Raw genomic sequence first — 17,253 nt, 5'->3', positions numbered from 1 at the left:
TTATTATAATTGTATTGTGCCTACGTAAATTGTTAATCAGCAAGATAATTAAATGGATTCAAAGAAGTAACGAAAAATCAAATGCTAAGTATGGATCATGCCCTTATTACAAATGTTTATATGCATCCGTTAATTTTTAATCAGCAAAATTAACATACCGTGGCTGATTATCTCTTTATCTTTATCTCTTTCTCTTTTACTGGCGGGATGAGTATCAAACGAAGCGCCCAAACATTACAATATTACTTTTTTTGAAAGAGTTACGTTTTATAGATCTGTTGTGCAGTTGGATCATGCCATTGCAAAATTTATGCCGATCAGAAATCCTGAGGGGAGGTGGAACAAGGTCAATGAGCAGCTAAGGTAATCGCAAATTCTCGTCAATGTATTAGCACCTTACATACTTCCATTCAATTAACGCATTTCACTTGCATCCATATACAAATAATTTAAAAGCGTATATAACGCGTTTGTCGGCGCCTGCCTGGACGTGCAGCTCTCTATAGAATACCACTGAGGTTATTATTGTACGACCCCTCAGTAAACCGTCTGTTCATTAACCCATGTGTATGGTTGGAATAATTGAAGAATATCGAACAGACATTTTGCATTTACTTAATATGTTTTGGCAATCAATCTTAATCTTAATCTGGCAATCAGTCTTAATCTTAATTTGACAATCGATGTTAATTACAAGTACTCGTTTTTAATGGAACAGAGTTTCGACCTTGACATTGATCAATGATTAAAGAAATTAGCGCGCTCTTCGGCATTCGGTTCGGAAGTAAAGATCGAACTGGTGTTGTTAATAGGAATAATATTTTTATCGCTTCATTCGAGATAAAATGCTGTCCGCAGCAAAACCGAGCTAATGTATTCTTGAAAAATAACACTAATAAAAACAGGTTTTATTTATCTCAAACCTAATATATTGAAATATAGGCTCATTTGATAGGAATAGGCAGTTGCTGTTTGGATGTAAATATAATATGTTTGTATTTTCAAAAATACTTTTAGAAAGATTTTGATCAAGGTCATATAGTAACGTACGCTAAGCACAATTAATGATTGGCTTTGTAACTTATCATCTTTAGGAATATTTTGAATGTAACTGGTTGTTAAAGCTTCGCCTTGCCTTCTATATGTGTTTTGATAAGCGATTATACATGTAGTCATGTGCACAACAAATAACTGACCTAATGCATGTTTACCTGATGGCATCCATAGTGCAAATACATGTAAATACAATATACTAGGGAAGTTATCGATTTTTGACTATCGCTCACTCATACCGATTATTGACTAAAATTTTTACTACTCATAATAAAGTTTTATTTAAAAAAATTGATAAAATATGATTTTCTAACGCATCAGCGTTTTGTGAATTTAATACCGTGGGTACATGTAAAGATTGAATCTGTTTATTGTCACGAAACCCTAGCCAGATCATGTACAAAGACTGAGCTGTATCAAACTTCCCAAAATACTTAAAACTCTATCTTGGTGAAAAATCTCTTGCTTGGTTGACTACAATAAAAATAGCTTCCTTCTCTGGTGATCCGTGGATTGATTAAGCTACTCGATGAAAATTAACTTTACAAAGCATGATAAAGTTAAAATATATTCCCTGTAGTATATTTGTGTATCATAAATGCTTTCCGAAGACAAAAATACGATAATTATCAAAATTAATTGTCCTTTTGTTTTGCGGTAAAAATTATTGATATCCTTGAAAAATGTGTTATTGTTACACTATGTAAAAGTGTAGAGATCGCTCTGATTTTGTCATGTTGTAAATTTGAATTTACCGGGTGACAGTAAATACAAAATTTACAACATGACGACAACGTAAATTTTGTATTTACTGCCACCCGGTAAATTCAAAATTTAAAACCTGACAGTTTAATCACGTGGGAATGGGGTAATTGGAACTTTTGTTTTACTTGTTACATATTTACTTTATCAAAGTTTTAATATTGAGATAAATTAGTTGATGAAAAAAATCCAGTGACTTATCCGAACACTCACTCTGTTATGCAGCTACAAGAGACGTTATTCACGTAATGAATTGAATCTCAACGAAGCAACAGAGGCTACATCGAGTGACTAGATGCAGATCTATAGCCTAACAGGTTGATGGTCCGTCTGTTAACCCGTAATTTCCTAGAGAGCGCTATATAGTTCAGCAATTTTTGAATCACGCGAGCATCACTAATAATCACCAACACAAATATGAAATATGGTTAATCTAGAAATATAAGAGAAATCCGCCATAATTAATGGATCGACATACTCCCATTTGCACGTCTTTCGGTAAGCTGGAGTTGCTTAAAATCTGACAGAATGAATTTTGTTTGTTTTTCATTGATAAGTTACAAGTACGTGGTCTATAGATGACTTGAGAACTATTTTGTTATTAAGCATACCATGCTCACAGTCTGTATGTGAGTTAGTCAAGTTCTGTGAATTTCTGAACAATTTCAGAGGTTCACCTTTCAAAATTTCAAATATTTTTTTTACAGGCGTTGTTGTCTTTATTTTCATTTAGATTCGAATTTTGTGATAGCTTATAATTATAGTTTCTAAGTATATACTGTTTTTCGTAGTTCCGTGAAATTCCTTTGACACAAACTTCCCTAAAAATCCGATGAGATATAAAAATAAAAGTACATATCCAGGTGCAATTTTCAGCCAATCTATAACATGCGTTATTGCAGAGTCTCTGTAAACAGTTTATTACAAATGTTTAGAATAGGTCAACAAACAACTATATTGTCTGTAACGTTTGCACTCTACGCGATAAGTACTTAAGATTGAATTGGTTTTTTTTATGACGCCACCAATCCAACATAGATATAGAGTGGATAGTACAAGAATTGTTCCTCCCCTGGGATTTTGGTGGTAGTTTACTTGGAATAGAAAATGTAATCATTCCCAATATGGGTTTCCATTTTTGATACTTCTTTGAGGAAAGCAATAACACCACGGAATGCCAGGAAAATTATTTTCAAAATATTTCTGTCGAAATCAATCATTTCTTGTTGAAAATATTCCTCTAGAGATAATTGAAGTTGTAAACTTAGCTTAGTAAAAATATTTATTTTTTTTATTATTTATTACTATTGAAATCGCAGAATTATCATAAAATGTTTTTGATGTGCTGTTTTAATCTTTAACTTTAAATTGAAAAAAAATTCTCCAGTGGGAATAGTGAAATTGCTCACTAATTGAAAAACAACCCTTGTAGTTACTTCGAAATTGAATATTTCTTCTCAGACAATTGATATTAATTTTGAAAATTAAAATTGTTATTGTATGGCTTCTGGAAATGGATGGACAAGTTTAGTAGATGTCATGTTCGAAAACTAATGACTCACTGCTATGCAAACACGTCTTGTCTTCATACATGTACTAGAATCTAATCAGAGGAAAATGGAGAGAGACGAAAGACGTTATAATTGATATACATGTATATTGTTCGATGCAAGGGTGTGTGCAATGCTATTATGGATTTCCAAACTATGCCAACATATCTCCCCGTTTTCTCCGCATCTTGAAATTATATGTAAATCGAAACCACCCGAGGATATGATAAAAATTATACCAAACTTTAGGGATAATATATACAACAATAAGTATCTATCGCAACCAGAAGACCATCTCTGGTTCATACAATCATTGGATGGAAATATACCTTTTAATGAAATTTTCATGGAATTAGTTTTTAGTCAGTCATCGTTCAATGTCATTGGCTAGTTGACGCGAGCTTTTATCGATCCATTCCCTTACTGTCACTATCTGTCCGCCTAATTTTTACCGAGTGACAATATATTGGCCAAAAACTTCTGGTTCGTTAGATATACATGTAGCACTGTACTGACAGAAACTGGATTGACAATACTAATGGGTACGTCCATTCAAGTCATTTGGAAATGGACGGAAGACATAGGATAATTTTTCCTTGGAAAAGTAGCGTAACGGTTTATCTGGCGAACGCAGTGTTTGATAAACATGATCTTAAATCATTATAGTAAATAAACAGATGTATTTAAAGATAACTTGTAAATTTCATTCAGTTTACCAAAATGCTCCAGAGCATAGAGTTCTCCGTATATGCATAATAGATGGCACTGAACCGGAAGTCAATGAAATATCAAACAGTGACCATGACAATCTCAAAGAAGTGTTCTGTAATTCAATTTGCAATCGGCGTTTATGCTTTCTTCCAATTCAACCTTCCGTTTAATAAGTTAGCGCATCAGTGATGCAGCACTTCATCGGCATTTCTACATAGAAGATCCATCTTAAGAACACTGATGATAAATGGTACTTTAACGATTTCTTTAAGAAGGCAGCTTTGGCGTGAAGAAAGATGTTCACTTAGTGAAATCTATTGCAAATGCCATTGAATGCTGGCATGCTTAATGCACACCAAGTTGATGTCGGGCTGGTGTTCAAAATTATCCAGCACACTGTCTGTCTTTTCATTCTTTGAATCCTCCAATTGTCCGCCATAATATCAAGACAGTTGCATGCTAAATTATCTTCAAATAATTAATCCATGGGTATCAAATATAATTCAAAACATTCGTCACAAAAACAGTAGTAAAACAGATATCGTTTTAAAGATACCGTGATAGATGCATTAAAGATTCGGCTTTTTACTCAACCATTCTGATGTATTTTTCATGTGTAAAGTTAACATTTATCATTGTTAGAAAATAGTTTACGTAGTTATACTTTTACCCAGATGTTTGGTTTAACATGAATATCGGTAAAACTAAAGGAAACTAAACAATGTGCTTTACTCGATCTTACTCGGTAACAAAAACAGTTTCAGACAGCAATTAAGTTTTTTCTGTTGTCCCAAACTCTTGAAAAATAAAAAATGTCTCGAAAATTTTAGATAAACTAGACTAAAAATATAGATCTTGATATGGATTCCCATATATAAAATGGACAAATAAATGAATCATTTTCCGATCATCATTCCAATCAAACAATGATGTAAAAATGATAACTTATTTTTGTTGAAACATTTTGTTGACCAATTTGAAAAGATCTAGAGAAGCACATTTAAAGTGATATAGAATTAACCCTCATTAATATACGTATACACTCTATGTTCTTAGATTTGTTTTTTTCTAGTTAAATGGTGATTCTATAAAAAAAAAAAAAACCAACCAAACAAACAAACAAGAACGCTTGGGCACGACAAAGTCCGGACTTTTAGTTACCCTTTCAGTAAAACATAATTTACATGTACTTTTGCTTAGATATTGTGATGGGACTTTGTTACTTTTACTTAGAACCTGTTATTCCAACCTCCTTGACGCGTTGCTTCTATTTTTCCTGAAATTGTCTCTCAAACCTCAAAATCCTATGAGAGAATAGTGGGATGTTTCATCCTATCAAAATTTCCCTCAAAGCCCGTTGTAGAGAAAAATCTTTGCGGGATATAAACGCCGGTGATTTTTTCTCATAAAAAGGTCGGCAGTGGTACTAAAACTTGTTTGTATTTCTGTTTCATTTCAATGACCAACTAAGTTATCAGAGCTAGTTCTAGACAAAAAAAATTATGGGATATCTAATAGATAGCACGGAAGAACTTAAGTTGCCAGTCAATATTTATTTCAAACCATTTTAAAGCCTACAGAAATAATACGTCTTTTATATTCAAACTGCAAAGGAACTGCCTCTAGATTTGTTAACCATTTATCTTCACAGAGCAGGAGGGGTCTTTAGTAATCTCGTTGAGACCAGTATCACCATTTGTTGAAATCAACTGCCTCTAGGCAGGTTCTAAAATCAAACCATTAATCGTAAATCGATTAAATGAGTCCTATGAAATGCATATGAAAATGTCGTATTCAGTCACTTGTGAGGCTATTCGCTCAAAAGAAGAAGAAAAAGAACCTTAAAACCGACATGGATAACGAAAAGAAATGAGACAAGATGTGCGCTATCACTGCTTCAAACAGTGAAAAGGAACATCTAAGTAGCATCTAGCGATCTTAGTTTAAAACCATGATAACTGGTATTCGTCAAGATGTAAGAGGCAGTTTGAATCAATTAAAATTCAATACTTCTTGCTGAGTTAGCGGAAGAAAACAGTTCTGTTAAAATTTTTACCATTCCGTTCTACTGAAAAAGTTCGCTTTTCATCTTGTTATTTTCAAATTATTGCTTCTTATTTTTAGAATCACTTGGCAAAGTGATATTCCTTAATGAGCAAACCTGACTTGTTGCATGCATATATATCATCTCAATCTCCACTCCGACAATTGGCAACATTCTACACTTAAACAAGCTTTTATCAACCCCAGGACAACTGACCGCTGTTAAGACTTTGTGTATTAGGATACCAGACATTGAAATGGCAGCATGCGGGGCATTGCATTTTTTTTTGGTTTGGCAAAGCAAAGCAAACAATTTAATTAAAACAATTTGAGCATTGGAAAGCGCTTACCTTTATGAAATGATATATCTATAACATTTTAAATCAACCACTGAATCCAAATGATGATTCACATGGTTATTGTTGTACATGTAAAAATATAATTATACTAATAAAGAACCAAAAACTAAATTAAAAAAATACAGGCCAATAGTTGACTTTCTGGGTTAGGAAGAGAAAAACTCCAATGTCGTTTTTGACTAACATCGTTTTCTCAATCGTTGTTCTTCTTCATTAGGGGTTCGTTTTGATGGACTTTACAAACGTTACGAGCACACCCGACTGTTCGCTCGGTTGTATTAAATTCCCTCAATGACAGAGACGGAATTACCCAGTTTGATAAGAGAAATCCTGATATAGATGTTTCTTCTCTTCAAAAGATTAAAGAGATGAGACACTGTATACATGGTTATTTTCGCCCAGTGTGTTTTTTTTTCGCTGTTCTACTATTACAGACCGTTTCGCCCCGACCTTAATTCGCACTGTATAAAAATTACCCAGCTGACAAAGAGGGAAAGTGGAGAAAATTAAATTAATCATGGGGAAAACATTGTATACAGAAAGCATAATTAACGAACATTTCGACCCAAGGAGTAAGAAGTTTTATATTACCAAATCAAAAACGTGAGTACAGCATACACTTGCATCAGTATTACATTAATCAGACATAAATTTCCCTTGAAGGAGTTAACGGGAGTAAAAGAATGATTATCAAGCTTTATCAGAAGTTCGACATCTCTTTAGAACTCAGAAAACACAGCTATATTTGCTTTGAAGTTGAATAGTTTTATATGTTAATATACATAACTCTTTTTTTTTTCGAGGATAGTCTGTAGTTTAGGAATGAGGTATTACTAATTAATTTCTTACGTCAATGCATCATAAAAGCATCCAGCCACTTTGGCATTCAAAACTGCAGCTTCAAAAATGTTTACTGTAGCATTAAGATCATTATAAATTTTGAATATTTGTCTTTTAAAAGTTTATTTTCATTTTTATGATCTAGGTGCCTAATATTGTAATCAAGTTCTAAACTCCAATGATTTTTCTAGTAATAAGTTTTTAAACACAAACACCAAACACATTTTATGGATTTGCTATTAATAAAAATAAACTAAATATGTATTTCGCAACTTACCGCCGTTTGTGTTAGTGAAGATAAATGTATGCATGCTAAAACATAAAATATCCGGATACCGAACACAATGCTAGTCGATTTCTTTGACGCACTAAGTGTTAACTTCTCCTGTGGCTTAACGACTTTCAAGAGATATATTGTACACCACTTTTTAAAAAAAATATCGTTTTCTGTATTTCCGATAGGTCCGTATACTGCTAGACTTCAAACGTAGAAATAGATTGTTTTCACCTTAAACAGATTTCTATAACATTATACATATAGCCCTTTTAGAATTTTGAATAGAACCTTGTTGATAAACTTTACGATCCAATTTTCCCCAAAGAATATTATAATTTGCGATGTGTCATAAAAGAATATAAAAACCAGCAAGATACTTCGCATGTCATAACTTGGATGCGCATGCCCAGCAATGTAATCGGTGATCTCCACCAACACAGATCACAGGCCTAAGATCAAACATATTTCCTGTTGTTCCAGCAAACACTAATTGCCCAATATTAGTTTCTAATAAAATTCCGCCTACTGTTTGCGGAGAAATTATTATTTTTAATGTTTTTGAAATGAAATTTAAGTGCATTCACGAAGGCAATAATGATTTTTTTCTTCAAAATTACAAATGATGAAAAAAGAAAATACCAATAAAATATGAACAATTCTACAGCAGAGTGATATCATATAACACACGAAGATTTTCCGTTTCAAACGTGTTCCAGGAATGAACGAGAATATTTTAGTCCTCATTGAAAAAAAGAGAAAACAGGACGGCTTTAAATATGTAAAGATTCAACTTTATGCAATGTGCCAACGAGATGACAAAGTAGAAAATAACCATCAAAGAAACCTATATCTTACCCAGATGACCTATATCGTAACCTTGGGGACAGTATTTTACACAGGGGACCTGTATCTTACAGAGAAAACCTCTATCTTATAGAGGGGACCTGTATCTTACACAGAAGACCATATCTTACACAGGGGACCTGTATCTTACAGAGGGAACCTCTGTCTTATAGAGGGGACCTGTGTCTTGCAGAGGGGACCCATATCTTACACAGGAGACCCATATTTTCACAGGGGACCAGTATCATATAGAGGGAACCTTTACCATACACAGGAGGCCATATCTTACAAAGGGGACCTGTATCCAAGAGACGTGACATGTATCTTATACAGGAGACCATATCTTACACTTGGGACCTGTACCTTACAGAGGGGAACAATATCTCACTTAGGGGACCCATACCTTACACAGAGGACCTTGGGGGTTTTTTTTACACAGGGGACCCATATTTTACTCAGGGGACCTGTATCTTACATAGGGGATCCGTATCTTAAACAGGGGACCCATATTTTACACGTGGGACCTATATCTTACTCAGGGGACCTTTATCTTACACAAGCAAACTATATATTACACAAAGGATTCCATTTCTGTGTGTAGAAGAGCCTATTGTAGTCATTAATTAAGTCTTAATGCAAGAGTTTCATACAAAAATTTGTGTAAGGACGAATCTTGCTCTGCTGGGTCCTGATGTGTAGTAAATTGTGACTGTAACTTTGCCACAGACGGATGGTACATTATCTCATTGAGTCAGTAGTATGCGTTTAATCCATTAGTAATTATCTTTAAGTTAGTTTTTATATTCACTTCTTCACATTTTTGAGAAAACAACCCCAAAACAATCGATACAGAAACGGAATATAACACCTTTAAAGCCGATTTTTATTCAGTATTATCGCCTCTTACAAAATTTCACACAAAACTGGAGACACTTTTCTTTAAATTTCCTTCAATTAAAAATCAAGGAAACAATGCTTTCAAATTTTTTTTAAATACAATTAACTGACTTAGTCGAGACCGCGGCGCCGATAAAAATATTCCTTTGTGTATCTGATATTTTAATATTGGGTTAGGGAGGTTGGTTACTAGTAACTGAAATTTTTTTTTTGTCTTCGACAGTTGAATTTGTTTATTCATCGTCTTAAAAGAGTTTCTTTTCCTCCCTCCCGTGACAGGGACTCAACGAGATTGAAAATACGTGCCGGCAAAGGAAATGTTAACACCAATTGCTGTTAAGATTCCCTTATTGCCAGGCCATAATTGCTTTGCTGGAAAAGTAAGTTGTACGATGAATCGATTTTTAAAAAAGCTTTCGTGTGGGAGTTACATTTGTAATTTTAAGTAAAATGAAATCATCATTTTGATTTTTGTATAAACTATTACAGAGTGTACGTATGTTTAGTTTATTTATTTTTTTTTGGGGGGGGGGGGGAGTGGTGGAAATATAGAAAGTTTAATTAAACTTAATGAACCAATAAATTCAATATTGTTTCAATTAGTCGGAAATGCTCAAGAATTTTGCTGCTATTGAAATGGTCCTGCATGGTTTATTCTAAATGCTATAACGGATTTATGTTAAAAGAGGTTACTTTTTAAAATAACATTGATTTTTTTATCATTTCAATCAAATTTGAATTAAAATTTTAACAACTCAATAATTTTATTTAACAAAATGAAATCATTTTCTGACATTACATTGAATAACAAAAAAAGTCTGTTTTATTAAGAAATGATTAAAAGGCATGCAATGCATATATAGACAAATGTCGTAAACACAACAAAACTAGCACTAACAGAAGACTGCTAGTACACTGTACTTAAATTACTGTGCCAGGCAGAGTAAAATTGACCTAGACTAAGTGTTTGCAAAACGAAATTAAAATGTAACAATCGCCCTTTCGTCGGGAAATGTTGCCATTACAAGTATATCAATAAGTAACACATCCCACTGTAAATAGAGCAGCCATGAATGATGAATTTGCTGCATTCCGACTACGTACAATTTACAATCGTTTAGATTATGTTTTATGAATTTGTTATTCTTATATTAATTCAGCTATCCATGAATAGCAGCTCTACAAACTTGTTTTGTCATACATGAATAAAATACGAATGATAACTTGGGAAGCTATCACGTTCTTAGACTGATCTAGGCCAATAAAATCATGCAACTGCATGCATTTATTTCACACAGGCGCGATATTCATATGCCTAAAGCAGTCCCAAAAGAAAAACCATAATTGCCAAGGGCTTCAACAGTTGGAAATGTGATATTAATCTTCACACATTCCTCGACATGCAAAACAATTATTTTATACTAAAACCCCATACCATTATAATTAGCATAGACATTTATCTCTAACAGTTTGCCAACTGAGGTAATTATTTCCAGTGATTAAAGGCAAATTGTAATGTGGTTTCTTTCTTGGTTTTCTTTTTCTGTTATCTTTGTTTTAGTTTTAACATATTTTTATTGCCAATTTATCAATAGAAGATTGAAAAAAAGTTCAAATAACTAACTAGTTTTTGTTCTTTGATTTATCACTTGTTTGTCCTTTATTAAAAGAATATATTCAAAAATTTATTGATAATAAATAACTATTTAAACCGACAGTAATTAGATTACTGTAGCCCCTTATTAAAGTATAAGGTGTATAGCTATGGTATTTCAGTCAAGTAAAAAACCAGGCTTAAAGATTGCTGCTAATACTGGCATACTTTGTACTTTGTACGCGAAGAAGAAATTGTAATAAACTTGTTTACCACAAAACAGCTTTGGTCATCAAAGATATTGCGTTTATTCAAATTCTTTTAATCGTAAGTACACACTTTTGCCTTATTTTAGATTTTTTAAATCAAAAAACCATAAAACCAAGATAAAAATTTACAGATTCAAGCCCTTATCAATATCAGCTGGTTTTACTGTTATTTCTTGCATCCAACTGCGCTAGATTCCTAATCTTTAAGAAAAGATAAAGCATGTTAGGTATAACAACTAGACGCGCTCTTGTTGCTAGCAACGAGAGGTTTTCCGTCTGAATGCACTTTCAAATAGGCTATTGAGATATTGCATTTTAAAATCTCTCTCTACGGATTTCAATAGACATATATTTATAAATGGGAAAAGGTGCTGATAATTTGATTATTGATAAAATTAAAACGGAAATTAGTAAGACTTCTTCTTTCAAATATAAAATCGTAAACTAAATCAAGACACAAACGAGAAAGAAAGAACATTAAGCACTCTGGAGTTGAGCCTGGGTCCCCTGGCAACCACTTTTACCATACCAACACGGTAACTCTCGCTTCAGGACTTTGAAGGCCAAGATTCCGAGAATGCGTTGATTGATATTTTTAAAAAAATGCACTTTCTGCCTTCATAAAAGCGTCGTTATGACCTGTCTAAAAAATTACTAGAAAAATATTGAAAAACAAAATGTAGAAAAAATCAGGATTATTTGTTACCATCCGGTGACAACCGGAAATGACGGCGGACGTTCGGATATGCAAAGGGCACTGCGGCTATAGACTCTCTATAATTGCTAAAAATTTAATTTGATCCTACATGTATCTACGATACTTTTTGAGAAAAATCGTGACCAAGCAAAAACATGAAATCTGATATACTAGTATCTCGGGACCAGAAGTGACGACAAAAATTTTATCAAAACATTTCTTACATTTTTTTTCTTCATGTAAGATATGAAAGTTTCATCAATATCGACTAATTAATAAAAGCGTTTTTGAGGAAACGTTACAGAAAAAATAACATACACTACAACGCCTGTGTTTTGGGGTATTTTTTTCTTCCTTCTTAATTTTTACACCGACTTGATATAAAATCCATATGCATTGTTATTCATATTGTGACTTGCAAAACTGATATATATCCAATACAGTTCTAACCACATGATCCAGACGTTATTTATTTTGATCGTTATATTAATACCCGGTATGTAATAAATGTAGATTACATATGGTACACTTTGTTGTTTTGATTTTTTTTCTGGACTTTCCCATCAGCCCGGCTTTACGCATTAAACATAAATCTAAACTTATCTTCAGCGCCCACACCTTCAATACATGTAAGCTGTCTACCAATTCTACAAAAACAGCAGATTGCATTTGCATTTCTTGTGCTTCGAGAACGGAAACGTGGCTAATTGGAGGACAGAATGCATTGAGATTTACCTTAATCGTGTGTTTATGTTGATAATATATCATATAAACAATATAAACAATTTAATACTGGTAAAAACAGTGTGGATTAGAACCATTTTAACAAGACCCTGGACATTTAGTGGGATGTATTAACTATCTTTTTCTTGCATCAATCAAATTAAAAATGACGCTTATTTTAAGTAAAATATACACATTTTGCGTAGTCTTAGCTCAATATTTGCTGAGTGGCCAACAATGAAGTAGACAGGCCAATGTCTCAAAGCTGTTTGACACAACTACACAAAGTCCAAGCTCTTGTTAAAATGGTTCTTAAAGTGATAAGTAGTAGTTAAAGATATTCGCTCCTATTTTAGGTTGTTACACAAGCTTTGAATGTCAACTGAATTGAAATTTGACGTATTTTTAAAATGAATTTAAGATAACATTTGGAAGGATTTCCCTAACTATGACATAATAATGAACACTGTTAGACAAAAAACCCCAGCTGACTGTAATTCTAAATAAATAAGAATAAAATATTTAAATTCATGAGTCTTATAAATAGCAAAGCTGATTAACTCTTGGAAACTTCGAAAACGTGTGGGTGATGACACGCGTTGAACGACGCACAGATGACAATGACTTGCAGAGAGATGAGCAGCTACAATTTAATTATATCCCAGAGTCCATTCTAAAACACAAACGCATGAAGTCGCCAAATGATAAAGAATCCTACAAAAATAATTTCTCATGCCTACTTTCACTTTTGAATCACTGATTGATCGGTCGAAAATAATAAATGTCACTGGAAACAGGAATAAACTTCCATGGGTTTGACTAACGTAACTAGGGTATGGGAGACCGGGAGATTTCATGATGTACTCTTTGACGTATGTACGGTCGATCGTGACGTATTTTGAGAGAAATGCATGATTCCTGCCCTTGAAAGCATTATTATAGCATTTTTGTAAACACAATGAAAACTCATGTTTTAAACAACCATTTTCTATGAAATATGAAGGATAAAAGTAACAAATCTCGGAGTTTTGTCCATTTTTGACAAATGAAATATATCCAGAAATCTGTTAAAAATTCTGACAACTGTAATCAATTATTAATCAACGGAATGGAAACATGACTGGGTTGTGTCGATTACATGCTATGTTTGGAAATATAGACCGCTTACTTTGTTTTTGTATAAACATCATTAAGTTGTAAGCTTGAATTTAATCCGATTCTTTGAACACGTTGAACAATAACCCCTGAACGTCTATAAACATTGGAGATAAAATCCTGAGCGAGATCGGTTCCAGTGCAATAAGGGAGATAAATACACAATGGGGAATAATTTGAACTACATGTACTTGTTAAAGATATACTCTTTTATTCCATACGCTTAGAGCATAGATGTATTTTGCCCAAAAATTGTTTTAGTATTAAAATTATACATTAAAGAAAAGGTATTTCTTTTTTTTTAGAACAGTCTTCAAAACCAGTAAAAATAATTAAATAGAGGTTTTGTCTTGAAAGCATATCAGATAATTAGCGTTTTCCGCGTATGTCGCTGCAATTTCTAAATACCAATCTCAATCCATAATACTAAATGGTATTCAATAAAACCAACTTATGCGATTTATATAATCTTACAAAAAGCTAAACATATTTTTAAGAGAGATGAAATGATAAACCTATGTAAAATTTAATTTTTACGAATTTTTTTTCAAAATACATATTCTAATAAGTTTTACAAAAATTCGCCCATTGTGATCCTAAAAACGGTCCTTTTGGTAATTTTATTTTCTATTGATCAAGGGTCTTAAGGGGTAAACATTATCAGAGAATTCTGTAGGTTAATAAAATTATAAGAGATTAAATTCTCTTTTCTTTATCTCATTTGTAAGCAAATACAATGTATATCTATTTCCTAATAAATAAGCAAAAATGAATTTGTTCTTTTTACATAGGATATCTGTCAAAAAGGATTTTCTGAAAGACAAATTCCAGGCTTATGCTAATATATGATGTAATATGTATGTGTGTACGTATGAGAAAAGCATTAATTTCCGCAATTGGTTCTATTGTAATAGCGGCCTTAGCTTTTATAGTACCAATGGACTTGACAACTGGGTAAATTTTGATCAGGTTATATCCCAAGATACATGTTTGAGAAATTAAAAAAAAAATCTGTACGTATTTTATTTATCTTGTGGGGTATGGATCAGTACCTTAATACATGCTGTGAGTTCTTAAAATATTTGGAGTAGTTGCCCTTTGAAACTCTTCAAAGTTAGAGTAGTTGCCCTTTAAATATTGACGTCACATTAATTATTGTGTGTGGAGCAGAACAAAATGGCAGCGTCGAGAGAAAACGTTAAAAATTCAACAAAAGATTGTTAGTTTTTAAAAGAGGAATTGGAAGGTGAAATTGATAATTTTGAAGAGTTTAAATGAGTAAAATTGGACGAGATGTATTTGTACATGGGTTTGCGTAGATCATCGTTTTTTGCGAATAAATGTGGCACTTGATGGTCCTCAGGAAAACAAAACACTTATTAGGTTTTATGAGACTGATCAACCCTATATATGTCTGTAGTCAGCCAGTAACGAACCTAATAAGTGATAATGTCAATCCAAATTCATTATTCGATATATATATAATTGTCTCGTACCTCTCAGATTCTATTTTTATGTCCTTACAAGAAAAAGTACAACGTTACAGATTTCTGATACTCAAAATTTGTTCATATACTCTTGGAAAAAACCATGAGATATGCATAATTCTTTGCCGAAATTGGATAATATTATCTCTACCGGAAGAACCGACAGAAGTTATTCGGATCATTGTTTTTTTTTTTATCATTTTATAACTTATAGAAGGCTTTATAGGTTACATTGATAAAGTTTGAAATGTCCGTTTGTCAAATTTGCTGACTCCATCGTCATCGATTGGTCCAGGATTAAATAAGTAATAAACCCTATTCAAAAAGAAGAAAGCAGCATGTTTAAGGAAGGAATCTTTTCTGGTTTTCGACTTTTCAAACGTTAATTTTATTAATTGTTCATTAAATCAAGATGAAAGAAAATTAAAATAGCGTATTTTTCTTTGTTATTTTACTATCACACAATTTGGCATAGAAAAAGTAATCAATGTTTAGAATCTACAAGGACTATATTTTTGGCGTAATATTGGCGTAGGAAAATATCACATGTTTCGCAATTCGAAATTGCTGCAGATTAATGAGTCTGTTTTAGCGTTTTAAAAACAATAACATTAATGTTGGACTTTTTTACTAATGTAAACTAATGATATGATACTTAGGTTTCAGAATATGTTTTTAAAATATGATTTGCTTATCAAATTACATTTTTATAAGCTTTTTAAAACGCCCATTCTATACATTGATTTTATGAAAAAATCACTTAAATCAGTTTTTCTCTCTTATCAAATGGTCAATATATTAGCTTTTCTGTCAATTTATATCTTTATATAAAGTTTTCATAATACATAAAAATCTGAAATATTTTATTATTGGATGCATAAAAAAGATAATCGAAATTTCTTCAAAATTTAAGAAAATTAGAGGAAATGCGGGCTAAGCAATATCAATTTTAGTATACTATTTATTCCAATTTAGTAGCATAAGCTGATAGATATTCTTAAATTCTATCATTTCATTGAAGAATAGAATCTTCAAATCTTAAACAAATGTCTACAGAACTACAAAGAACTACACTTATTTTTATCATCCTTTTCGTTTAGGAAAAAGGTAGTGACCATGACCTTACCTTTATGCGAAATCGAAAAGGTCAAATTTGATTAAACTGATAGAATCATTTGGTAATATGATCCGTTTGACTGTGTCAAAATTTCATGAATTTCTTATTATAAGAAGTATGTTTGATAACGAAAGGGCTCCTTCCTTAATACGCTCTCCGAATTAAAATAAATGTTTCTGCATATCCTGTCACTTTCTTCTCAGAAAGCGATCTTAAAAAATGATTTTGATTGAATTAACATCCGATGGCATATTAAAAGATAAAAGTATAATTTACTAGACTTGATCCTGAATAAAATCATGCCCCCCTCCCCAAAAAAAAATAATAATTAAAAGGTATTCGTACAAGATTATAAATTTTTTTGGTAAAATAGACAATAACTTAATGATTTTTTTTTAACTATAAAGCTAATTCATTTCTCTTTTAATGGTTTTCATATCTTACTGTGCAAACATGCAACAATATGTTCCCTTGAACACATTGTATTCCAAGTGCAATTCACGACAGAACGACATAATTCGATCGCCCAAGAACATAATATCAATTAATTAACGTAAGTGGATTAATGTAAACATATATAAACTGCGCTTTACCAAACTCCAAGAAGAAAAAGAAGTGCTTCATCTCTTATATATAGCTACGAATGAAGAAAATAGTCAGTAATTGGATACCATTTTCTGGGCAATAAAACGGCTTGCTTAATAATGTCCTGCTTCAGACTCGTCGTGGACGGAACCAATCACGTCTTAATTACACTAATAAAAAAAACCTTAGACACGCACTTGTCTGACCAGGGGTCTCAATTACTTACATATAAATACCCACATCGATAAATAAGTCTATCAAAAGGAGCAACCTTTTACATCACTTGGTTAT

At 32.4% G+C, this 17,253-nt stretch overlaps 1 protein-coding gene across 3 annotated transcripts in view; it reads right to left on the bottom strand.

Moving 5' to 3' along the window:
• Positions 1-17,253, bottom strand: part of LOC128166773 (probable G-protein coupled receptor B0563.6) — a 44,079-nt gene that overhangs the window by 10,989 nt on the left and 15,837 nt on the right. The window contains exon 1 of one of the 3 annotated variants that reach the window (XM_052832142.1): positions 7,596-7,802. The exons of 1 other annotated variant lie outside the window; for it this stretch is intronic. The gene's annotated coding sequence lies outside the window, so the exon portion shown is untranslated. Of the gene's footprint in view, positions 1-5,620; positions 5,803-7,595; positions 7,803-17,253 lie in introns of those variants that run through there. One more of the 3 variants, XR_008241174.1, reaches the window with a different exon arrangement.

Source organism: Crassostrea angulata, chromosome 10 (genome assembly GCF_025612915.1).
Source record: "Crassostrea angulata isolate pt1a10 chromosome 10, ASM2561291v2, whole genome shotgun sequence".
In the NCBI taxonomy this organism is placed as follows: domain Eukaryota; kingdom Metazoa; phylum Mollusca; class Bivalvia; order Ostreida; family Ostreidae; genus Magallana; species Magallana angulata.
This window is presented reverse-complemented; position numbering and strand designations above follow the sequence as displayed.